The sequence below is a fragment of the Rhinolophus sinicus genome, linkage group LG04, assembly GCF_036562045.2.
Source record: "Rhinolophus sinicus isolate RSC01 linkage group LG04, ASM3656204v1, whole genome shotgun sequence".
Classification (NCBI taxonomy): Eukaryota; Metazoa; Chordata; class Mammalia; order Chiroptera; family Rhinolophidae; genus Rhinolophus; species Rhinolophus sinicus.
Window position 1 is genome coordinate 7,686,506 of NC_133754.1, and position 25,388 is coordinate 7,711,893.

The following is a 25,388-nucleotide window of genomic DNA, read 5'->3' on the forward strand; positions in this document are numbered from 1 at the left end:
AGCAAATGCTAGGACCACAGTACAAGGAAGGCCCAGGCACCACGTTGGGTCCAGAGCGGGGAAACACCCTTCATAAGGAGGTAAGAGAAGCTCACTCTGGCAATCACCACACTTTAGGCCAAGTCTATGGACAAGTCTGGAGCCTCCAAGAAGCAGATGCCAAGATGAGGTTAAATGTCTAAGAAACTTGTAATGCGAGGTACCTGCAAGAGAAAATGAGGTGGGATCCAGGAGAGGCTGGGAGAACCATCAGACCACAGTGCACGTCTGACTCAAGTGAAAGAGACAGTGAAACGAAGGGGGAGTCTGGTGGCAGCATCTTAGACCACAATGCAGTTCAAAGGAAAGTTCAGAAAGGCCATTGGACGAAAATTGTTTGTCAGAGGGATACCAGGAATGGGCCTGCCTGCGTGTTCCTGCAGCACTGGCTGGGGAGCAGCCCAGGGGAAAGTGGCCTCCGCATGAATGTAGCAAAAGACTTCAGAACACAGCACCGGGGGCCATCGGCTGATTATGCTCTCGGCAATCAGAGACCTGGGAGGCTCATTCTTACCTCCATCACACAGAGTGACTAACCCAGACTCTCACAAGGAGTTTAAGCAGGTTTACATCAACAAACAACAACAAACCTCAGGCAGAAAAATAATAAATCATTAATATGGGGGCGGGGGGAAGATACAGCAATAAGAATAGCTACCCTTTAATTAGCGCCTACCAAGCACCAGACGCTTGATATCCTTACCTCCAATCCTTACATTTCACCAATGAGAGCACGTGTTGAAAGGGGTAAGTGACTTGTCTAAGGCCACACGGCCTGCATGTTAAATACCCAAGATTTAAATCCATAACTGTGGGTTCCAAAGCCGTGCTCTTTCCACTCTGTCAGAGGGAAATAGAAGACAATTATGTCAGGAAACAGGCTGCAAAAGTTGCTACAATGAGCATAAAACTTAATGCTGGATAATCCTGGCAGCTGAGGAAAAGGTAAAGATGCTGCATTTTTATAATAATTCTCAATGACTTTTCTTTTAACTTTTTAAAATTAAATTTATTGGGGTGACGTTTGTTAGTAAAATTATGTAGGTTTCAAGTGTACATTTCTATAATACATCATCTATATACTTCATTGTGTGTTCACCAGCCAGAGTCAGTTCTTCCATCACCATATATTTGATCCCCTTTTCCCTCATCTACCACCCCCACCCCCATTACCTTTTGGTAACCGCTAAATTGTTGTCTGTGTCTATGAGTTTTTGTTTCTTTGTCTTGTTCATTTGCTGCTTTCAGTTTTATATCCCACATATGAGTGAAGTCATATAGTTTTTTGCTTTTTCTGTCTGACTTATTTCGCTTAGCATAATAATCTCAACATCCATCCATGTTGTCGCAAATGGCAGTATTTCATCTTTTCTCATGGCCAAGTAGTATTCCATTGTGTATATATACCACATCTTCTTTATCAAATCATCTATCAAAGGACATTTTGGTAAATAACGCTGCAGTGAACAATGGGATACATATATCTTCAGGGATAAATATTTTCAGATTTTTTGGGTAGCTACCCAGAAGAGAGATTTCTGGTGCATATGGTAATTCTATTCTTAATTTTTTGAGGAACCTCCATACTGTTTTCCATAGTGGCTGCACCAATTTACATTCCCACCAACAGTGTATGAGGGTTCCTTTTTCTCCACAGCCTCTCCAACGCTTGTTACTATTTGTCTTGTTGATGACAACTATTCCAGCAGGTGTGAGGTGATAGCTCATTGTGGATTTGATTTGCGTTTCCCTAATAGCTAGTGAAATTGAGCATCTTTTCATATATCTGTTGGCCATTTGTATGTCTTCTTGGGAGAAGTGTCTGTTCGGGTCTTCTGTCCATTTTTTAATTGGATTGTTTGTTTTTTTGTTGTTGAGTTGTATGAGTTCTTTACCTATTTTGGATATTAGTCTCTTATTGGAGGTGTTGTTTGCAAATATCTTTTCCCATTCGACTGGTTACCTCTTTGTTTTGCTGATGGTTTCTTTTGCTATGCAGAAGCTTTTTAGTTTGATAAAGTCCCATTCATTTATTTTTGCTTTTACTTCCCTTGATTTTTGAGGTCAAATTCATAAAATCCTCTTTGAACCCAAACACCATAAGTTTAGTACCTATGCTTTCTTCTATGCAATTTATTGTTTCAGGTCTTATATTTAAGTCTTTGATTCATTTTGAGTTAATTTTGGTGTACAGTGGCATATAGCAGTCTAGTTTCAATCTTTCGCACATGGCTTTCCAATTTTCCCAAAACCATTTACTGAAGAGGCTTTCTTTTCTCCATTATATGTTTTTGGCTCCTTTGTCAAAATTATTTGCCCATAGATATGTAGGTTTATTTCTGGGTTCTCAATTCTATTCCATTGGTCTCTGTGTCTGTTTTTCTGCCAATACCATGCTGTTTTGATTATTGTAGCCCTGTAGTACAAATTGAAGTCAGGGAGTGTGATACCTCCAGCATTGTTCTTTTTTCTCAGGATTGCTTTGGCTATTCAGGGTCTTTTGTGATTCCATACAAATCTGATGATTTTTTGTTCTATTTCTTTAAAAAATGACATTGGGATTTTGATGGGGATTACATTAACTCTGTATGTTGCTTTGGGTAATATGGCCATTTTAACTATGTTGATTCTTCAAATCCATGAATGGAATAGCTTTCCATTTCTTTGTGTCTTCTTCAATTTCTTTTAAGAATGTCATAGTTTTCAGTGTATAGGTCCTTCACATCCTTTGTTAAGTTTATTGCTAGGTATTTTATTCTTTTTGTTGCAACAAAAGGAATTTTTTTTTCATTTCTTTTTCTGAAATTTCATTGTTTGTATATAGGAATGCAATGGATTTTTGTACATTGCTTTTGTATCCAGTAGCTTTACTGTATTTATTTATTGTTTCCAATAGTTTTTTGGTGAAGTCTGTAGGGTTTTCTATATAAAAAAAAATCATATCATCTGCAAAAAGTGACAATTTAACTTCTTAATTCCCAATATGAATGCACATTTTATTTCTTTCTCTCATTGGCTTTTTTTTTTTTTAAAGCACATGAGAATATAACATGAGAAGGTAAATATTTTCCTAGCCTTAATTTCTGAAAGAAATTTGGTGAATCAAATCTGAAAATAAAGACTATTGAAAAGCTTTTAAAAGAGAAGAGCAGTAATGGATAAATTATGTGTTTGCTATATCTTTTGCTTATTAGTACTACATAGCATACAGCATTCAGCACATTTAGTAGTTACCGGCCCTCGAGATGGGTAGGTAGAAGGAATTTGAACTCCACTTCTTTCTGTGTCTGGACAGTAAAGGCTGAACTCAGCTGACTGGGTGTACCCAAACGTTGAACTTTCCGAAGAAAAGACTGGTCCTTGACTGGCTCCTGGGAGGGCACCTCTGAGCCCTTAGAATATCTTGCCTGCTAGCAGTGCCTTCGTATACCTGAGGCCTTACACCCAACAGATAGTTTATGCTAAGCGTGTGATTTGTGGTGAATGCCTCTGGATGTATTCCTGAAGCCCTGTATCACTTTGGCTTCTGACGGGGGCTGGAGACTGAGTAGCCAAGGTCAGTCGTGTGGGAAATCCACGCTTATGTGACTGACTGACCCCAACAAAAGCTCTGGACAGTAAGGCTGGGGTGAGTGTCCCTGGTTAGTAATACTTCATTTGTGTTTCACATATTGCTAAAAGAATTGAGTGCTGTCAATGTGATTCCACCGGGAGAAGACAATTGGAAGCGCTTTGCCTGGTCTCCTCCAGAATCTACCTTATGTGCCTTTTTCCTTTGCTGACTTTAACCTGTATCCTTTTGCTGTAATAAATCATAAGTATAAGCAGCTCTTCTGGGCCCTATGAGTCCTTCCTATAAATCATCAAACCTGAGGATAGTCTTGGGGACCCTTGACACCCTGTCCTTACTCTTTCTACTTCCCTCCATCTTCCTTTAATCGACATCAACTGACTTCTTTCTTCTTTCTAATTTCCTTTCCTCGCCACCCCCCAACCCTAACTGTATTACCTGAAAGAGGTCTGTTGTGTTTGGGCATTTTTCTCTCCCCACCTCAACCCTTGCTAAAATGAGAGAGTGAGACATGTTCTATTTCTAAGTCTTTCTATTCTTAGATCTCCAATTACTTAACAAACAACATAGAATCCTCAAAATTGCAAAAGGCCATATAGCACACAAATGAGATAACTGAGACCAAGGTGTGAGAGGTGGTCCATGCCTTACAGAGCTGATCCAAGGGCCATGCTTACAAGTGACAGAAATGGCCTTATTGGTCATTGCTTTGGCTCTCCACTTCCTTGGCTCTTGTTAAGATCACCTGATTTAATCATGGCTATATTGAGAAAAATGACTTTGAAAACAAGCCGATGCCAGTGCTTTCTGTTTCTCCCTGCTCCCTGAGGGACACGTTTTCAGTCAGGTGTCAGCCCCACCAATTTCATTAGCATTGAGTTACAAGGATAAAAATATCCCATCCCTGTCACTGACGAGTTACCTCTGCACTGAACTTCCCGAGTCATCTTTTCTCCAGTAATTTTGCCAGTGATATGTTTGTTGTCAGCGAGGCAAAGCCAACGCAACTAATTCAGGGTGACCTGGGCTCCATGCCGCTCTGCACATCAATAAAATTGCCAGGTCTGCTTTGATTTCAGAGTGTGTGTCGTACGTAATGATGATATATGAGCTCATGGAACAGATTTGATTCTCGGTGGTGAGAATGGTTCCGGCAGCTAAGGAGAGGAAAAATCATTTCAATCTACAGTATAGGTAGACTTCTTCCGATATGGATGTCATCAGTGGGAAATTCAGATGAGCACAAGATGGCACATCTACCCTGACCACTAAGGAGTAGAAGCCAAGGAAGTTGAGACAGGAGAGCTGGGCAGTGGAGTGGGGAGAAAGCCAACTGGGGAAACCAAATTTCAAATCAGCTCAATTCCATTCACGCTCTAGTATACCCAGCAGCCAGTGTCATGCAGAGGACACAATCAGGTCCAAGCAAATGGCTACTGTCCTTGCACCTTAGTGATCTGAAAAGACAGTTACAGCACAGCAAGGCAGCTTCTGCAGGGCAATCAGGATCTGACGGGGCAACTGACAGCTCCCAGGTGAGACTGCCTGGCACTAGTGGTAATTAAAGGTGCCGGGCAGCACTGGGGAGTGCTGACCGGGTTGGCATTTCTCAGGGGCGGGGGTGGGGGGGCGCTCAAGGTTCATCCATATTCTAGCATGCATCAGAATTTTATTCCTTTTCAAGGATGAATAATATTTCATTATATGTATATACCATATTTTGTGTATTCAAACTTGACATTTGGGGTGTTTCCACCTTTTGTCTATTGCGAGTAATGCTTCTAGGAACATGGGTATGCAAATATTTATTCAATGCCCTTCTTTCAATACTTTTGAGACTATACCCAGAAGTAGAATTGTGGGATTGAGTGATAATTCTGTGCTTAAATTTTTGAGGAACTACCTTACAAATAAGAAATTTTTAAAGTTTGAAAAACCTTGTACGTGTTTTAGAGAAGCCCTTTTGCAACAGGTTTAGCAACATCCATATTTTTGTGGAGAAAATTTCTATAAGATGCCATGCGGCTGCTGACACGATAATCCTGCGTCTGTAATATAATCCTCATCTCTCAGACATTTATAAAGCTCCATTCATGTGCCACGCATTGCCAGGGGCTGGAGACATAGCAGTGAACAAGACAGGAGCCATCCCTGCCCAGGAACTAGAGGGAGCAAAGTCAACAAGCAGAAGAGGACAGCCGGGCTACAGGACCCCAGGACTGAGCTGAGAGCCAAAGCTGAGGTCGGTAACTGCTGCTCATTGAGTGCCTATTACAGGTCAGTGCTGGACATTTTGAACATAGCCTAACTTCATCCTTACACAGGCAGTATTATTATCCCATTTTACGGATGAGAGAACTGTGAGGCTCAGAGAGCCCTAACAGCGCAGTACCTGACAGATGACACCTTCATCACCTCATTGGTGTTAAGAGAGTCAGACAGGCAGCCGGGGATGGGGAGGCATCACCCCGTCACTCACAGCACTGAAAGCAGGTTCTCCTGACTTCATTTCAGATCATGGGTCTATAATTTTGTAGGCCTGTGCATTTATCAGAGGAAATGTGCTTACATACCATGTGCTTACATTTCCAGCCACGGTTCATTTCTAGCAAAAATGGGTAAACTTGGAAATAGTTAATAAGAAATTAAAAAACATAATCACAAGCTCTTTCTTTATTAAACTGTAAACTCTTCAAAGATAGTTACATCCAATACTTAATTGTATACAGCATCTGCAATAAGAGCTCAATAAGTCAACTTGGTAAGTATTTATCGAGTACTTTTCATATGTTCAACACGGAAGTGTGAGCACCATTCTCCTAATTTTAAGGAGCATGCAGCTTGGCCCACATAGCAATAAAAGGAAACTATAGGACTGTATGCAGCCAGATGGTAATTTACATAATATTAGTGCAAACATCTGATCCAACAGGAATGAAAACCTATGTACATAATGAGGGTTTACCATGTACCACTCACTGAATGACACAAACTTCTTTACATACCTAACCCACTCTATCCCTTACACCACCCACTGAGGCCAAGATGAGTTCCATTTCCAGTGGGAATACAAAGCATAGGTAGGTTGAGCAATTTGTCCCAAGTCACACACAGAGCAAATGGTTGAGGTTGATTCCATCTCAAGATGTGTAATGCCCATGCTCTTCACTCCAAATTTGAGGCTTTTTAGGTTCACCTTTGATAAACTTCCCAAGCATAAGATAGAACAGCAATCAGGGCAGGGCTGGGAGGAGTCATGATGGGGAGCGACTATGGAGAAAAGTAGAGACTGACGCCATCCCTGTAGCCGGCTTTCCACAATAACACAATCACAAGCATTGGAAGGCCAGGTTCCAAGCAGCCTCACCCTCAAGCATGAATCTTCTGCTTTACAGAAAATAGCACAGCAGCAGCCATTGACTTTTAAAAGGGAGGACACTTCCTCCCCTAATTTCACGCCAGCTCTAGCAGTTCAGGCAGAGAGAGAACCCTGGGTGGGGGACCTGATATGTCAGGTCTCAGGGACTCATGAGGCTGGGCCTGACTCCCTTGGAACATATTGGCCTCAGATTCTTGTGAGGCTGAGCTTTATAACTGAAATAGACTGAAGAAACCGAGACTCCATGGCTTATCCTACAGTTACCATTGGAGTAAATTTGAGCAGGTGGATCACAACATGACAGAGCTAAAGGAGAAGGCCTTAAATTCAATCAGACTTGATTTGAATTCTGGGTCTTTTCTAGCTAGTTTCCTCATCTACGATATGAAAAGACTAACAATGGCTTCACACACTTGCCTCTTGATTCAGTGCAATTGTTTGTATGTGGAGCTCATCACCATCACCATCATCACCATCATCAACATTACCACCATCATCGCCATCATCACCATCACCACCACCATCATCATCATCACCATCACCATCATCACCATCACCATCACCATCATCACCACCACTATCACCACCACCATCATCATCACCACCATTATCACCATCATCAACATTACCATCGCCATCACCATCACCATCATCACCATCACCATCACCACCATCATCATCATCATGACCATCATCACCACCATCATCGCCATCACCATCACCATCACCATCATCACCATCATCAACATTACCATCGCCATCATCATCATCACCATCATCACCACCATCATCCCATCACCATCATCATCATCATCACCACCATTATCACCAACATCACCATCACCATCACCATCATCATCATCATCACCACCATTATCACCAACATCACCATCACCATGATCATCATCATCATCATCACCATCATCATTATTAGTGAAGTTTGTCAAGGATGAAGGGGATAATCATTAGAATGATTCCCCTGAATGGCCAGGAAGGAGTGAAACCCAAAATGCAAGCGGAGGGGCTGTCCTGGGACATCAGGAAAGACACCCTTCCTCTCGGATTTGATGGAGGCAAACATAGGAAAGTTACCCAAAAGGGAAAGAAGAGACAAGCCCAATGCCTCTTGGCTTGGAAAAAAAACTTATGAAACTGATTTTTTTTGTCTCATTTTTCTAATGTTTCACTAAGGTGTTGTTAAGCATAGGATTCATTTCCAGAGACTATCACATTACTGCAGGGGCTGGGACCCAGAAGAGGCAGTGGTGGGGGATCATCTTGACCTGGAACATTTGTGCCCAACCTCAAGAATCTGCTTCCACATATTGTGACGCTGATGGACGTACACGTTTTTGGGTCTGCGTTGTCATGTAATGTCACGTGCTTCTGAAGAGGCAACACAGAATCCCAACTCAAAGGCAGTTTGAGGCAGTGCAGCTGATTGACTCCGTGTTCTGTAGCAACCACACACAGAGGTGCTTGGAATAACACCTGTAACCACAGTTAGTCCTGCCCCCGGAAGAATATTCTAGGGGATTTTACTCTGTGCATTGAGTTAGAGTTCTTTAGAGAAATAGAATCAATAGATTCTACATTTATTTATATATAAATACTTACCCTGCATGTATATGCACACACGTATGTATATAAATATGTAAGATATGTGTATACTTATATTTCTATTTCTATGTATATGTTTATGTTTATGTTCATGTTCATGTTTGTATCTATATTTATATATTTATACACATAGACAGAAAAAATACATATATATATATACATTTACATCCTGTTAGTTCTGTTTCTGTGGAGGACCTTGACTACACTCGTTAGAAATTACTTAGAATGAAAATTCATGGCAGAGAGATGAGAGAGAGAGAGAGAGAGAGAGAGAGAGATTTATTTTAAGGAATGAGCTCACGTGATTGTGGAGACTGACAGATTCAAGATTCAAAGGGCAGGCTGGAAATTCAGGCAGGTGTTGATGCTGCAATCTTGAGACAAAATTTCCTCTTCAGAAAACCTCAATTTTTGCTCTCAAGACCTTTACCTGATTACATGAGGTCGGCCCAAATCATTGAGGGTAATTTTCCTTTCTTAAAGTCAAGTGACTGTAGGTGCTAACCACATCTACAAAATACCTTCACAACATCTAGATTAGTGTTCGATTAAAGGACTGGATACAATAGCCTAGCCATCTGTACACGTAAAACTGACTATCACACACCTGCAGGTGGCTTATAAACAGGAGTCTCCTTAGTCATCTACTCAATGACGGCAGGGACATTTCACTGAGCCAGATATAACAGACCCGGGCTTTGTACCACCTTCCTAGGTAGCCTGGAAATGTATGCTTTACATTCTCTGAGTGTTTCCTCAGGTGGGATATAACAATACCTTTCCTACTTACCTATCAGGAAATTTAAGGAGATAAGGTATGTAAATTTTTTTAATATGGTATTTTAATAGATAATATGATTGCACTCTTATTATATTCAGGCATTATGCCAGGTTCTTTACATAAATTATACTATTGAATTCTCAAAACAATCCCGTGAGGTTGACAGCACTTTATAGATGAGGAAACTAAAGTTCAGAGAGGTGAAGTAACTTGGACAAGTTCCTACAGCCAGTAATCAGCTAAAATTCAAACTGAGCTATGTGTGTCTGACTCTAAAGTCTATAATTTAACTACTGTATTCAAATGTATTAAGATTTATTATGCATTCGTGGTTATTTTATAACTGGAGGCAAGTGAACCATATGACCAAATCACTTGTTAATGATCACCTAAAGTGCCTTATAAACAGCATCTAATAGTTCTCATTTGATTTATAGCATCAGGGAAAACCAAATGCTCAATATTAATGCATATATGCCCAGATAACAGAGGACAAATCTATCCCAGTTAGTCTCTTGGTTTGTTTTTTGTTTTGTTCTGTTTTCTCAGTGCCTATTCTGCATCTAAACAGTTTCCCTATATCAATGAGTTCTACCTTACTCCCCTTACATCCAGTTTTTCAGGAAACATAAAATGCGAACAGGTAACGTCAATACAAGTTTTTATACTGACGTCACCGAGAGAGTTACAAAGCATTATAGGTATGGAAGGATGCATCAGGAAGTAAGATATAAAGAAAGCAGGGAGACACAATTAAATTTTCTGGCACTTGCTCCCATAAAATTTCAGCTGTTGTTAAATATGCATGAGAGAAATCTTTACTGGTTCTTTGGAAATTCTTAATTGCTACGAAACTTAGCAGCCAACCCCCTACCTGCTCCCTTACACTGCTAGGAAATAATCAATGTATTTCAAATACTTCCTACCATACTAAAAATACCTTAGCACTGCTTTCTGCTAGTGTCAGAAAGGAATTCATTCCCTGAATGTTTTTTGCATAAAGGGGAAATGGTTTCTGCTCTGTAAAGCTCTGATCTACCATTGGCTGTAAGTGACTTTGTAGGAGTGGAAGTAAAAACCTTCCCACCCACCTTAATATGTGCATTAATATGCATTCATTGTCATTTCCACATAATGACTCTTGGTTCATTAGGGGAAGGTTTCTGTCAGGAAGTTTACTCATCTCTGTATCTAACAATTCTCCCCACCACCACCACCAACTTGGTGAGACCACCGACTGGCTTCTGTTTCCACACCTTATGCAGACTATAACCCCAATTCAGGCAATAGTGCTTCTTGTTTGAATCTTTGGTTTTCCTCCCCTTCAGGAACATGGAAGCCCTGTACTTCCCTGCCCCATTGAATTTAAGGTTGTCATTTGACTTCCTTTAGACAATAAACTGGGAATAGAAAGGACTTAAGAATGGAGAAGGTGATTTCCTAAAGATGTGCTGGGCCAGCAAAAATATAGTATATGTGCACTACCATGTCAGAAGCCCTCCTAAAAAGCCATTTGTTGCTATGTCCCACTCCTGTGCAGAAGTATCCCTCAGTGCATCTTGGGATTGAACCAATGCCATTTGTCCTGATTTCCCGTTTGCTCTAGTAGTTATTTTGAATCTTTCACCTTTTGCATCACAAGGCATTTCAAAGCTATCAGTCCACAGCGACATGCAACTTTTCAATAGCCAGTGTCATACAACTTCCAGTTGTCCATTCCCTGATGACTTAAAAGGTCATCAAGAAGCACTTACGTTCGAAAATCTAGCTTCTCAAAATTGAGAAGTTGACTAGGTCTCAATGACCCATCTTCTGTAGTACATCTGTAATGGTTTTCAAAATGGATTCCAGAATCCACGTTAAGATAGAAAACAGTAAGTAATAAATAAAAGTTTGCTGACATTGCAGTTATTACTTTTAACAGCTTGGGCATATATTCATTTGCTGAATAGCAAGATGAGGCATTTGAAAGGCCTATAATAAAGTGACAGTTTGATTTGTGTGGAGGATGATATCTCTGCTCTGTCTTAATTTAGTTCATTAATATGCCTGCATAATACAAAGTTTGCAATTAAGCATGATAAAAACACAAATAAACAGTGCCATCTTTTGGACAAGGCTTAAACTTTATGCATTTCTACAGTCATACATACCTGTGTCAAGCCATGTACTTTTTGCTCACCGCATCTGTCATGGATGCCAGGAAGACTATATTTTTATCATTAGTAAATTTCCAGGGCATGAAAGCTTTCATTGGCACTGTAGGAAAGCAAGCCACCATGCCTAAAAATAATGTGGCTTGCACCTGTCCACCTTACCTAGAATAGCACGCTCAGGTTGGCTTTTTAACATCTCCATGGAAATGTTACCGCAGCCCTGTGTTTATTTGCTCCTTACAGCACCTGAGGGCATTTTTTTTTTTCTAATTTAAGTTCCTTTCTAAATGGAGGAGGAAATGTATCTGACTCAGGTGTCAGATTTTGAAAAGTAGGTGGGTGGATGTCATGCATAAAAATAGAAACGCTATTGTTATTCTGCTCATAACTGTTATTCATAACCAAGGTGGGAGGAACAGACAAGAAAAGCCTGTTTCACCAAAACTCATTTTCTGTTGAATAGCACACATGAGTTCTGTAGTGGGCAACTTGGAAAGATGACCTGTACACAAGTGCAAGTATTTTAAAAGAGAAATTCTAAATTATCAATCTAGTCAAACATTTAATAAGCACTTAGCATTGTGCTAAGGAACGATGCATGAAACAGGTCCCTAAAATTATTGAGACGTTCGTTCCTTGAAGGCTTTGTAGGAGGGAAAAATGTTCCCATGGTGTGATGTTAAAGGATTAGGGAATATAAAACGGATGTGGAGGTGATTTTGATGATGATGATGACAGTGATGATGATGAGAACTAACGTTTATTGACCATTTGCCATGTGCCAGGCGCTGTTTAAATGTTGTGCCTATATATACTCATTAACCCTCATGAAAATTTAATGAAGTAGGGTCTATTATAATCATCACTCTACAGATGGGGAAGCTGCAAGAGGGAGAGGATTAGTAACTTGGCCAAAGTCACATACTTGTAGTCAGTGACAGCTTACTATAAAATCTCATGTCAAAGAAAACTAGAAAATTAGTGGCTGCCATAATGAAGAAACAATGATCCAAAGCCAGGATAAGGGCTATAAAATTCATTCATTCATTCATTCATTCATTCATTCAACAAAGACACAATTATTTGAGCACCTATTCTATGCCAGGTACCCTTGTCAGAGCTGAGGATGGAACAAAACAAGCAAATGCCCCAGCATCTTAAAACCTGCCTCATAGTGCAGCAAATAATACACAGAAACATGCTAGAATACCTTGTGATGAGTAGGGAAGCAGGGCCAAGTTAGAGAATGCTGGGGGGCTCAGATGACAGGAAGATGATCTTATTGATACCTGCCCCCCGAAGCACATTGAGTCTGATGAGGAATGAAGACACACGCAGCAAAGCGGTGTATCATGACTTATGCAGTGGGAGAGGTAAACACAGATTGCCTGAGCGGACACACAGCTCCCGCCTAGACTGGGATGGAGGTTTCAGAGAAGGCTTTCCAGAGATGGTAATACTTCCACTGAGAATTATACAATGAGTAGAATTAGTTAGACAGGAGATGGGAGACACCTTGGGTAAGAATAAGCACAAAACACAAAACTTGAGAGTTGGGCAAGATCTAGTAACTGAGGTGTCTTTGGATAATAGAGAGAAACAGAATATATATATGAAAAGATTTATTAGAAGGAATTGGCTTATGTAGCTATGGAGGCTGAGAAGCCCCACAAATGCTATCTGCCAGCTGGAGACCCAGGAAAGCCAGTGGTGTAAATCAGCCCTAGTCTGAAGCCCTGAGAACCAGGAGTCCAAGGGCAGAAGAAGGTCCAGGTCTCCGCTCAAGCAATCAGGCAGGAAGGGCTGAATCCTTCCCTCCTCTGCCATTTTGTTCTATTTGGCCCTCAGTGGATTATACGAGGCCCGCCCACATTGGAGAAGACAAATCATGTTAGTCAGTCCGCTGACTTCAATCTCATCCAGACACTCTTCTCGCCACACCCAGGACTAACGTTTAGCCAAATATCTAGGTACCCTGTGATCCAGTGAGGTTGACACATAAATTACCCATCACATGAAAGCAGGTTCATGTAGTGGGATCTTAGGATATGTGTAGGTGAGCAGCCAGAAATAGGTAGTTCCGGAAGGCTGAGCAGAGGGTGAATCCCACCTGACCTCATCTGGCCTGGGAGGGAGCAGGGCCATCGTTAGACACAGAGGCTCTGTCTATGGGGAGAGATGTGATACACTCACTGTTCTGGAGAGAGCCCGAAGCAGTGATGGCGGTCATAGGCCGGAGGGGACAGGGCAAAGGCAGGAAGATACGCACAGACACTGTCACAGCAATCTAGTGACACGACGATGGGCTAGGAGAGGTGAAAGTCCTGGCAAGACTCTTAGAAGAAAGGTGGTGGCTTATTGGATTGGAAGGAGGAATTGTTAGGAAGGAAAACAGGAAAGCATGTAGGTTGCTGCCCTGGGTGACAGCTAAAGTGGTGTCTTTCAACAGGAAGAGGGACACAAAAGGAAGGGCAGGTTTGGATTTGAAAGTGCCTGGAGCATGACTGATGGCCCTACCAGGACAATCACCCCTGTTTCTTCAAATATGCCACCATAATCTCCATCCCCTCCAGGCGTTTGCAAAAACTGAGGCTCCTGCCTGCTTTCCCACACCTCTGCGTCTCCATTCCCAGAGTTTCCCCTGGGTGGTCTCTCCTCACACTTCAGGTCTCCGCTTCAGTGCTGTTTCCTCCATGGCCTCCATGACCCCCGCCAGGATGGGGCACTTGCTAAATCTCCCGCACCCTGTTCTCTCTCCCTCAGCTGTATTCACGTTTCTCTTTACTCGTTTGTCTTCCAGACTACATGATGGACTGTGTGGCTTCCTCACTGCACAGTGCCTGCCACATGGCACATGCTAAGAAATGCTGTTGGATGCCAGCATGAATGAGTGTCCTATAAACCCCATGATAGATGGGTGCCAAGTGCCAAGGAGGGATCTGAAATTAGAGATATGGATTTGGGCGTCATCAGCTGGCGGAAGCAATTTACCTGAAATTGATGACCACGCAGCCCTAGGAGAGGAAAGTGTTTTTTCAACAGCACCCTGAAGGGCAGTGCTAAAACAGCAGCAGATATGTATTACGCCCAAAGTACCTTACATGGATTTCCTTTTGACGCTTTCTATCTTTCCAGGAGAACAGGTGGTACACTCATTTCATTTCTTTTTTCTCTCTCTCTACTGGCTTCTTTTCAGTTGAAGTAAAAGGCTTTTCACACTAACGGCAAAAACAACGTAGACTCACTGAAATGATGCACAGAAACAGAATTCTCCCCTCAATGTCCGGGGATGGCTTTTCTTCAAGGACAAAGGAGAAAACATTCCTTCCCAGTACTCCCCTTCTAAATCTTCTCCCATTTCTGGGGGGTCTTCATGTGAACTCCTAAATTTCACATTCCTCAGTGCCCCACACAGCTTAAGTTTCTCCTTAGAAATTGTCACCTCTCTCCACGTGGGCTCAACCCAAGTCTCAGACCCTTTCTGAGTGTGGAACAAGACTCAGTACTGATCTTCATGACACTTTTCCTAGCAAGGTGCCCCCCAAGGTGAAGAGCTGTATTGTTTCAAGCTGCAGTTGATGGAGACGGTTTCTGTGTATACCTCCTGTTCGGTGCCTGAATAAGATACACGCTGGTATGCTAATGATGCTAATTAGGGCAGACTACAGTGAGGCAGTCTGTGGCACTAGTTGATTTCATTGCACCCCTCTGCTAGAAGGCATTCCACTCTCCAACTCTCATGAAGATTATTTAATTTGAATGTAGAATACAGAGGTTTCATCTTTAGTTCACACCTCTGTAATCCTCATCGTCATTATTCACACTTATTTTGTACCCCTCTGGATGGCTGAATGTCACACTCTCAGAGAACATGAGGAATAACACTGAGACCAATTAATAAATATTAAGCAAATGTACAAAATATACATCCTTGCACAAATATAGAATTAAGTACATAAAAGTCCTGTCTGAAAGCTTGGCTGTGGCTGCCCTAATGGCTTCTGAATTGCTGGATATTGTTTTCAAATGGAATCAAAGCATTGTTCTTAGTTGAATAGGTGTGTCTTTCAAAAGTTCTTGGAGAAAAAATGATTATAATATAAATCTCGAATCTTTGTGGTAGAAGGCTTCTTGCTAAGGAGATACTTTGAGTACAGATGTGTATCTCTTCCAGTGGTTGGAGGAATGATTTCAGCATAGGCTCAAGTGACTTACCAATTTGCCCAAATATTAAACTAGGTCTCTTCCTGGTTCAGATACCAAAGTAGGAGACAGACTCGGTCCATCTGTGGAATTTCAACATACTTGGAACCCCCTTCAACTTTGGAATAGAAAGGATACAGCAAAATAAACCAAAAACAAAAAACAACAACACAAAAAACCTTTTTGAAGCAATTTCATTGATGAGAACGATTACTATGCTAATTCCCCAACACCACTCCTCCTGTTTAAGTCCCCAGGAGGACAGGGAAGGGTGCTAGTTACCTCATTTCAAGCCTAGTGAGGAGAACTTTCTGGAAACTACTTAGAAAGTATTAACCAAGAGGCCCAGCATCTGACCCACTTCTGAGAAAGTCCAAGTTGCCTGTGACAGTGGTTGCTGTACCGCAGTGCGCCTGTAGTACCAGAGGTTTTAGGGGCAAAGGACTTATGAGTGTGTCCTGTGGAAAAGAAGTGGGCCACGCAGGAGACAGAGTCATTGCAGGGTTACTATTTCCCAACAGAAATCACAGTTGGTCAAAGAAATTTTAATTTATATAGAGGTTTGCAATAAACTCCTTAGCATCGTGTCTACATTTTGGAAATCCAAGTTCTTTCTTCTATACCTGTGGGAATGAAGATCCATTGAGTGATTTCCCCAAGGTCACAAGTAGTAAGGCCTAGAAACTAAACAGAATTGCAGCTAAATCTTGCTTGAGCTAGCAGCCTGCAGATGTAGCCCAATTCTAGACCAATACATGGTGTCCACAACTTTTCAGCACCACCTCTTCATTGGCACAATAGTTTGGGTAGCCTTTAGCAAAAGACAGGTCCTGGGCACCATCTAACAGAGCTGAATGTACAAAGGTGGCTCTAAGTGACCACTGCCTCAGGATGTGTTTTATCTTGTTTTGTTAATAGACATGATAGGTTTGTCTTGATTCTATGTTTACAATGGATGGGGAAGGAACAGCAGAGGCGAGGTCTAACTTTTGGACCTGGATGCCTGAACAAAAATATGATTGAAGTGGCATAAAATGTAAGACGGGGAATCATGACTTCTTGTGACATGTAGGAGTTTTTTCAGGTCCTTCCTTTGCTGCCACAACAGAACCGCATTACATCCCACTGCAGGGTGCATTTCACGACTGCACAGTCGGTGTGTAGAAGGGGCCGGAAAGGCAAACCCACCGAAGCCACACTGACCACTGTAAGCACCCAGGTCTTAGAATAATAGGTTCCCAAAAGAAAGACAAATCATTTTTTTAACTTCTACTCACAGTTATATACTGCGTTCTGCAAATTTACAACCATCTGGATCGATCTTGCAGAGAGTGCCAAAGACCCAAAATCCATACATTGATTTTTTTCATCATCTAGTTTTCATATTCCTATACTTTTTCCTCGTGCATCAAGATAGTTGGATTTGAAACACTGATCCCCTGATCACCCTTCTGGTCTTTGATGTACAGCAGGGGAGCTGGCTGAGAAAGATAAAGAAATCTGATTTTCCAGAAAAAGAACATTCTTTCAATCATAAGCAGCAGGCCTTCTAGGAATAGCGAGCTATAGTTCTTTAAAATCCTAACTATGTTAAATCTGGAGGGATTTCCATGGTAAATAAACAAGCAAATGCTTCACTATGTCATGCAGACCTTCCCTTTGGTTTTACAAGCATTTCCGTTTTGTAAACTTGATGCCTCACTACTAAAACTCCACCTCCTTTTCCTGGTTCCCTGATTTTTCTTCTTTTCTATTGACCACTGTTTGTTTTCTCCTCCATGTAATAAGCACCTGTCTTTTCTCTAACCATCACTCCCTCCACTCCAGTACTACTCTGAAGGAGAAAGGCAGGACTTCACATCCCTTTCCATTCTGGGATGTGTTAAGTGCGTGCTGCCCTTTCCCGGAGCCAGTAGGGTTAATTCTGTGGGGGCTGGGGGAGGAGGGGGTCTGGGGACGAGGTGCACTCTCTATGACCTGCTTCTCATCAGCCTGTTCTCTAGGCCATGACCACATTAACCTGTATTTAAATTTTTGTGAGACCAGACCAGGTCACAAACAATAACGGACATCCTGAGTTGGTTTTGTATTATGCTGCCCCTGGTTTGCTCCTTTTTCCTTTCAACTCAACAGAAATCCATGCAAATAGGAAAGCGCTTGACTGCTGCATGATTTATTACTCAATCTTTGCAGGATCCCTACATTTCATTTGAATAGTTGCCGTCACATGCAAGTTGTACCCAGTGCTCTGTACCTTGAATGCGGGAATCTTCACTGCCTTAACTAAGACGTATGATTCACCACTCTGGAAGCAACAGAAGGATTGATTTATCCAGGTACATACTGCTTACCCAGCAGCTGCTGGATTCAGATTCATTTGCTTAGAAAATCCATCAGCATTAAAGAGCAAATTTCAAAATAAATTGTTATCATTTTCATCTGCAGCCTGGATGCATACACTGTGGGAAGCACAAAGATCCCGTTGCCTAAATGTTTCTTTGAACCTCTGCTTGGTAACAACAGTTATGAAAGCCAGTGCCTCGGGAGTTTTTCTGGTGACCACAGCCAGTGTTTGACCTCGTGATGGTGATGTGGGCTTTCAGCTCCACCTGATTTGTGTGAACGGCACCGTGGCTCATCAAAATGAGTGAGGACACTTGAATCCTTGTAAGTGTCTGGCTCGGAAGGAGCAAACAACCTAGAAACACAAAATGTCTGCTCATCCATCGTGCAGAACCCTGATCGGAGCCTGGCCCTGTCTCCTGCAGTGAGGCTGGCCCCTGGGGAGCATGCCAAGGCTTGGGCTGTCCTTGCTGGCAATGTTGGGCGGCTCCTGCCTCCTGGTCCATTCAGCTTGTGTATCCTTTCCAAAACATCCTGCAAGATGACCATTAGTATCATGTCAAGCTAACAGAAGCATATGAAATTCAGAGAGGAAATCAGCTTCAGCAATTTGGTGGGAAAAACAAAACTGAGCGGTCAGATCTCTGCTTACTCCAACCCTGTTGCTAGCCCATGGTGAGTCATGTTGCTTGCCTGTATATGTATATATATATATATTTTTTTTTTTTTTCTGAATTGTCCTGAGATTTGCTTTCAATGGCTTATCAATTTCATTATAATCTTGACCTCAGGCGCATCCACCCTCTTCTTTTAGCTAAATGCAGGTGTGTTGCCTAGTGGTTATGGCCCTGGGGCTCTGGAGTAAGAAGCTTTGGATAATTCCGGCTCCACCATCTGCCCACAGTGTGACCTTGGGCTCATCATCAGATTAAACTATATGAGGTTGCTGTTTCTGTGGGTCAACACCAATCAAATGGTAGCAATTTTGTGTGGTTCAGCCTTAGTTTCTGTAAATTTTACTTTCCTCCTCTGGGAAAAGAGGCAAAGTAAAAGAACCTATGTTGTGGAATTACTACGAAAGTCAAATGAGACACCTGTGAGACTTAGTGTAGTACTTGGCACAGGATGAGTAGTGGCTGTTTTTATCATGGACAGTAGGCACATTAATTAAGAGTCCTCATTTTAGGCATGCCTGACTTCAGCTGAGTCTGCTGAAGCAGCCGTTGCAGTCAGATTTTGGTGTTCTGGTCTACTGAGTTGTTTTTCAATGCAGGAATATATATTAGTCATGTTTGTAACATTAAAAATCTGAAATCTGAATCATAAGCTGTACCTAGAGAGTTCAACGCTGAGTTAAAATTTCAAATCAAACAAGGTGCCATCATTTAGAAGACATTCTCATTATATCCCTCTCGTTTAAAACCTTTCAAAAATATCCCAATCATTTTTTAATTTCCATTTTGGGTCAGCCCCTGGTGATGTTGAACATTTTTCTATATTTGTATTGGTTATTGGTATTTCAACAGAACAGCGTGGGGCCCAAATCTACCTGCAGGAGGGAGATGAGAGGGTCCCAGGCTCTTTCACAGACTATCTGGAGTGTCACTGTCTCCCTTCTCCCTGGGCTCCAACCCTCTGCTCTCCTCCCTCCTGCCCTGTCTCCTCAGGGCCTGATCCAGGCTCAGACAGTAGAACCTCCTTCCCTAGGATAACTTATTTTAATCAGGATCTTGTTCTTAATCAACATCATAGGTGAGACTCAAGCCAAGAGGACAAAGGAATTCTGGTTCTGGACCCTGGGTCTTCTCAGGTAGCATGGCCATTGAGAACAAGAGAAGACAGTGGAAACCATATCTCATTTTTAAAATGTCAATGTTAAGCCAAATAAATAACACAATTACCAATATTGTCATTTTGCTCCGGTATACAGCATGACGGGTAGCCTCAGTCTGCTGAAGTGTACATTTTAATTGAAAGCAACAAGTTGGTCATGGTGCTCATCCACAGATTTCTTCTTTAACCTCCAAGAAATAATGGCATGGCCCCTTATTTCCTATGGAAAACACTTTCTTGATGGTAACAATCATTGAGTTGAATCACGTTTGAGTCTGCCGTGACCCCAACATTGATTCCACATAATATGAACAGGCCAAGTGAGTAAATGATCAAGTGATAGAACATGTGATACAACTTCTAAGTCCTGTAAATGTTCAGAGAAAGAATGAGGCGCAGTATTTATAGAAGAGCTGGGACTCAATTCTCTCCCCTGAATAATCCAGAAGACGGTGTCTCTTCTGCATTCTGCTTCTCTTCTGGGCTCTGTTCTATAAAGTCTGGCCTTTTCTCAGAAACCTTCAGAAATGCCAAATTTTCTCAACGCAAATGAAAACTTTCAATCTTGAATTACGGGATGCTGGGCTCCCTAACTTACCATCCTCGGGAGACCAACTTGTCCTCACCCCTAGCGCTGAGCTCATGGCTCTCATGTGAGCAGCACTCACTTGGCCCCATTCCTTCTCACCTCTGTTCTTTCCCCTGAGCGCCCCCTCTACTGCCCTCTGCTCCTGAACGTTGCTGCTTCTCCTCCTCTTGCTCCTCCTCCTCCTTTTTCTTCCTCTTTTCAAAATCTTCCCATTTCTCTCTATCTCCATCTAACTCTGGCCACCCAGTCACTCACACCAACCTGTCATAGCTAGCTATGTCAGGACAATGGGGGTTCAGAGCTTTGTTTTGTTTTGCTTTGTTTTGTTTTGTTATTGGTGTGATGGAATGGCTGTGTCTCTCGTTTATGTTCTCACGTGATTTCATGTGTGTGCTCCTGACTGCCCCAGAAAGTTTAATATTCTTCACAAGCAGGAGCTGTGCTTTCTCTTTGCTCTGATACTCCCGTAGCGTTCAGTGCGCAGCACACAGTGGGTGCCCCAGAGTTGCCACTGACTGATGGATGTAATGATGGCTTCAACAGCCTCGTGAACCAATGGACCACAGAGTGGGGTAATCACACTGCTGATTGTCTCACCCTCCAAGTTCTGGGCAGAAAGCCAAAGCCCACCCAAGATGTTGTAATGGTCTTATAATGACACAGTATTTGTTTACAAGCCTTCTTAAGAGAAAATCAATTTGTATCATCTAAAGCCTTCTAGACATATTGTCTAATTAGTCCTCTTATTGTGGCTCAGGAGTGATCTCACCCTCTACAGAAAAGAACAATCACAGAGGGTACAGAGAGCTGCTTCACAGTCTATGCGTCCTTGGAAACATTCATAAGGCCATTGGTAGAGAAACGTCTTGTTCTTCTACTCTTTGAAGTCTTCTTTGATCTCTTGGCCAATGGTTATCATTCCATTTTTAAAAAACTCTTGTAGTGTCTGTTGTGTGGAACACGTAAATTGGTCTTTGGTATTCATAGCAATGAGTAAATAATGCTGGCTAATAAGAATGACTGATGACAACAAACAAGGAAGTAGGACATTCCTGTTAGTTATCCTCTGAAGCAGAGTTCACAGACACCTTTCCTTTTGTGTCTTTGCCTAAAGTTAATGGCAATTAGAAAGTAATGATTCCCATTCTTGGCCAGCAAGAGACCATTGATATGAAATAAGTTCATTTTCCTTCAAGCCTGTGATACCAGTTCTCCTCTTTTCCCCCTGGAAATAGACATTGGCTAGATTGACACGTGGGAAGTTCCAGCCATTGAGTGGTAATGATATTAAGGCACTTAACCTATTTTTTCAGATCTGATGCATTTCCATGGAAATAACAGTTGGAAGCCAGCAACTGAGAAATAAGAATTCTGGTTTTTGCTCAACTTCTAGCTGTTGACAGAGAGCTAGATTTTCAAACAAGCTGGAGAATCTCAGAATCTTTGATCTGGTGCATTTACCATACTCCATTAAAATAAAAATCCCATAGTTCCTTTTTTGTCACTTTCTACTAATCTTCATGACTGTCAGCCAATAATTAGGTCACCCTTGTGGATCCAGGAGTTGGCTCAGTATAATAAAGGAAACAGCCCTGAGCCTGGAGTCAGATGGTCTCAGCCCAAATCTCACAAATTCTAGTGGCAAAAACTAGGGCAATTCATCTGGCCTCTCAGAATCTCCATTTATTAAGTAAAAGGTAAATTATTATTTAGAGGGTGATTATGTGCATCAAATGAAAGAAAGTATGGGAAGCATTTCATGTAGGTACACTGTGATCGATAAATGTCTATTGAATCTCAGTGGAGAGACAGGAGAGCAGAGAAGTATTTGTTTGTTTCCCCCTCCATCGACCCCCACATTCATCAATGACCTCATCAAGCTGGGAGGCAACACTCCTCTTTGACATTGGGTTGTAATCTCTGATCCAAGAGAACTTTGTGATATGTGCTAGTTTTCTCTTGTTGCCGTAACAAATTATCATAAACTTAGTGGGTTAAAACTACACAAATTGGTTACCTCAGTGTCTGTAGGTCAGAAGTTCTGTCCCGTGTGGCTGGATTCTCTGCTCAGGGTCTCATCAGGCTGAAATCAAGGTGTTGGCTGGGGCTGCAGTTTACATGTGGGGCTCAGGGTCCTTTTCCAAGCTCCTTGGTTGTTGGCAGAATTCAGTTCTTTCTCACACTTTCCACATGGACCCCCTCCATCTTCACACCAGCGATAGCACATCAATCCTTCTTCTGCTTCACATCTTTCTGACTTCTGCCCTGAGCTGGAAGAAGCTCTGCTTTCAAGGATCCATGTGACTACATTGGGCTTCACTAGATAATTCAGGGTAATTTTCCATCTTAAGGTCAGCTGATTGGTAACTTAATTATATCTGCAAAGTCCCTTTGCCATGTAGTACAGTGCATTCATGGGTGGAACACCGTTGTACTAGACGGTGAGGGTCACGGGTGCCGAAATTCTGCTGAGCTCATAATGTGTCACATGGAATAAGACTATAGATCAATCTACTTTGTTACAAATGGGTGATTGGAAAATGAGGTGCAGTAACTATGGTCACCCAACTGTCCAGGAACAAAATAACCCAATTTCCCTTTAAATATTTCTACTAGATTTGTGATCTCCACCCCAAGCACTCTAGGTCCATCCCCCTCCTCAATCGTATTTCTAGCCCCAGCATGAGCCACCTGCCATCTTTTAATATGATTCAATGGCAGGTAAAACAAAATTCAGAAAAATGAAAAATTCAGGGCCTGCTCTGGAGACCACCACATACTCTGGGTAAGTGACGGGGAGTTTCATGCAGAGAAGGCTAGCGAGTGAGGGGTCAACTTCTCTACCTGGTCTCTCTGGAAGCTTCCAGCACCACAGCTGCTCCCCCAGGCTTGCTGGAGCTGCTGCAGCCTCGAACAGACACAAGCCATGACCCTGCAGCCTGTGCTGCTGGCCCAGAGTGGTCAGTCCCAGGCCCTGCAGCCAAAGCAGCCTGTGGTCCCCCTGTGTCCCACTCCACCCTGGGGCACCACACGGCAGTCCTGCCACCCCTGCCCCACTCCCCTTTCTCCCCATTCCCTTCTCCCCCCTCCCTGCGTGCCCCTCAAGTAGCTGCCAGAGGCAGTGGTGTGATTTTTAATCTGCTAAATTTGGGGGTAATTTGTCTTGTAGCAATAGATAATTACTAAAATGGAATTAACCCCAAATAGACTAACAATAAAATACTAATCCTTTTAAAAAAATTAGTTATTTTCTTAAGTTAGATTTTTCAACATAAAAAAAATCAGATATCAAACCACCATGATGTGTACTTTAAGAATCTTACTATTTTATTTGTGAATTTTACCTTAATAAAGCTGAAAAAAATCAAAAAATAAATACAAATTTTCTCTTCAGAGAGACTCACAATGGAGACAGATTTCGGTGATGTGACTGGGTCTTCTCAAACCACTCTTCGTGGAAATGCTATCTGAAAACAACATGTTCTCGCAATCTTTTCTGAATGTCCTGGGGCCAAGGAAGCTCCATTCCCGATTCTTCCATCCAGAGCCAGCAGCGTGTTAGCCAGTAAGAAGTCTGGGTGTGAGGAAAAGTTGATAAACAGGTGACAAAGCAAAGATCTTGGCTAAACATATGAAAGCATGGAGTCTCAGTACATTGCCTAAACCATCAAGATGATATGTAGACATATGTGTGCTAGGAGGTTTCCGGAACCATGGTGACATGTAATGATTCATGAGAAGGAGAAGAATGCCGCCTTTTCAGCTCTATGCTTCTTTGGGATAAAGCGGTGGGGGGATTCTCAGAGATGTTATGAATATGGTTAGAATCAAATGGAAACTTTCTTGGAACTGTTTACCGGTGTGTTTTTTTGAACCACCATCTTCTCTAGGGAGGTCAGGAAACAAGACCTAAATTGAAGACGTGACCTACTTCAGAGGAAATGGCCCCTGAGGTCCCAGCACTGAGGCCCGAACGCCAGTTTTGATGCTGACACTCGACAAGTGAGCCGCGTTGTTCTTTTAGGAAAAGGTTTTGTGGACTGTAATCTATTTCACTGCAACTTCTGTGAAGGTGCGTTTTCCATCTCACCACTGGGAGTGTGTATCCATATGAAGGCCAGACCAACCTTCCTCTCCTGTTTGTTTTTTAACTATACTTTATTCTAATGGAAAACAAATACCCCCAAGCCCCCAAGAACATTTGCATTTTGGTTGATAATTTGGTCACTGGAGAATACTCTCGTTCACTTTACAAATATTGGGTTGACTCAGAGAACACCTTTCTCTAGAGAACCCCCTTCCTCAGAGGACTGTCTGTACTTCCCCAGGGTATTATAGATAAACCAAGTTACCCAGGCGAGAAACTGAGTAGTCCAACATTCATTTCCCATGGGAGAGAGCCATCCAACGTGGAAAAGTGCTTGGATTTGCAAAAGTAGCCCTGGTGATATTTCATAAATTTGGAGATTTTATCGGTCAGCACTTACCAACTGTTATAAACAACCCTCAAAAAGCAGTGACATGTCAAAAGAAAAAAAATTACATCTTATTCTTGCTGCAGGCTGAAACAGGAGTTCCTTGTTAAGTGTTTCCTCTGGATGCCTCTCCTTCAGTGGAGCCTCAGGGATCCCGCCTTCCTCTTGTCTTCACCCTCCTCTAAATCCTCAAAGTTCTCTCCATGCAGCCAGCAAGTGGAGAACAACAAGAAAGACATGGTTTCCAAAACATGGCCTTGGATAATGCAGTGAAGTCACAGGGGTGCCACTGTTTAAAAATTTGTAAGGGAACCCAGCAATCCTCAGCTTCTGCTGGACACTGCAAAACCTACTCGCTCAAGGTAATTGCAGTTTCATCTTTAATTGTGCTACCCCATT

The 25,388-nt window shown here is 42.2% G+C and overlaps 1 long non-coding RNA gene across 1 annotated transcript; it reads left to right on the forward strand.

Moving 5' to 3' along the window:
• Positions 1-25,058, forward strand: LOC141571283 (uncharacterized). The gene is made up of 5 exons (XR_012496044.1): positions 1-80; positions 5,723-5,852; positions 17,943-18,085; positions 18,195-18,767; positions 23,909-25,058. It is a non-coding gene; the product is annotated as an uncharacterized LOC141571283 (long non-coding RNA).
• Positions 25,059-25,388: the final 330 nt, after the last annotated feature.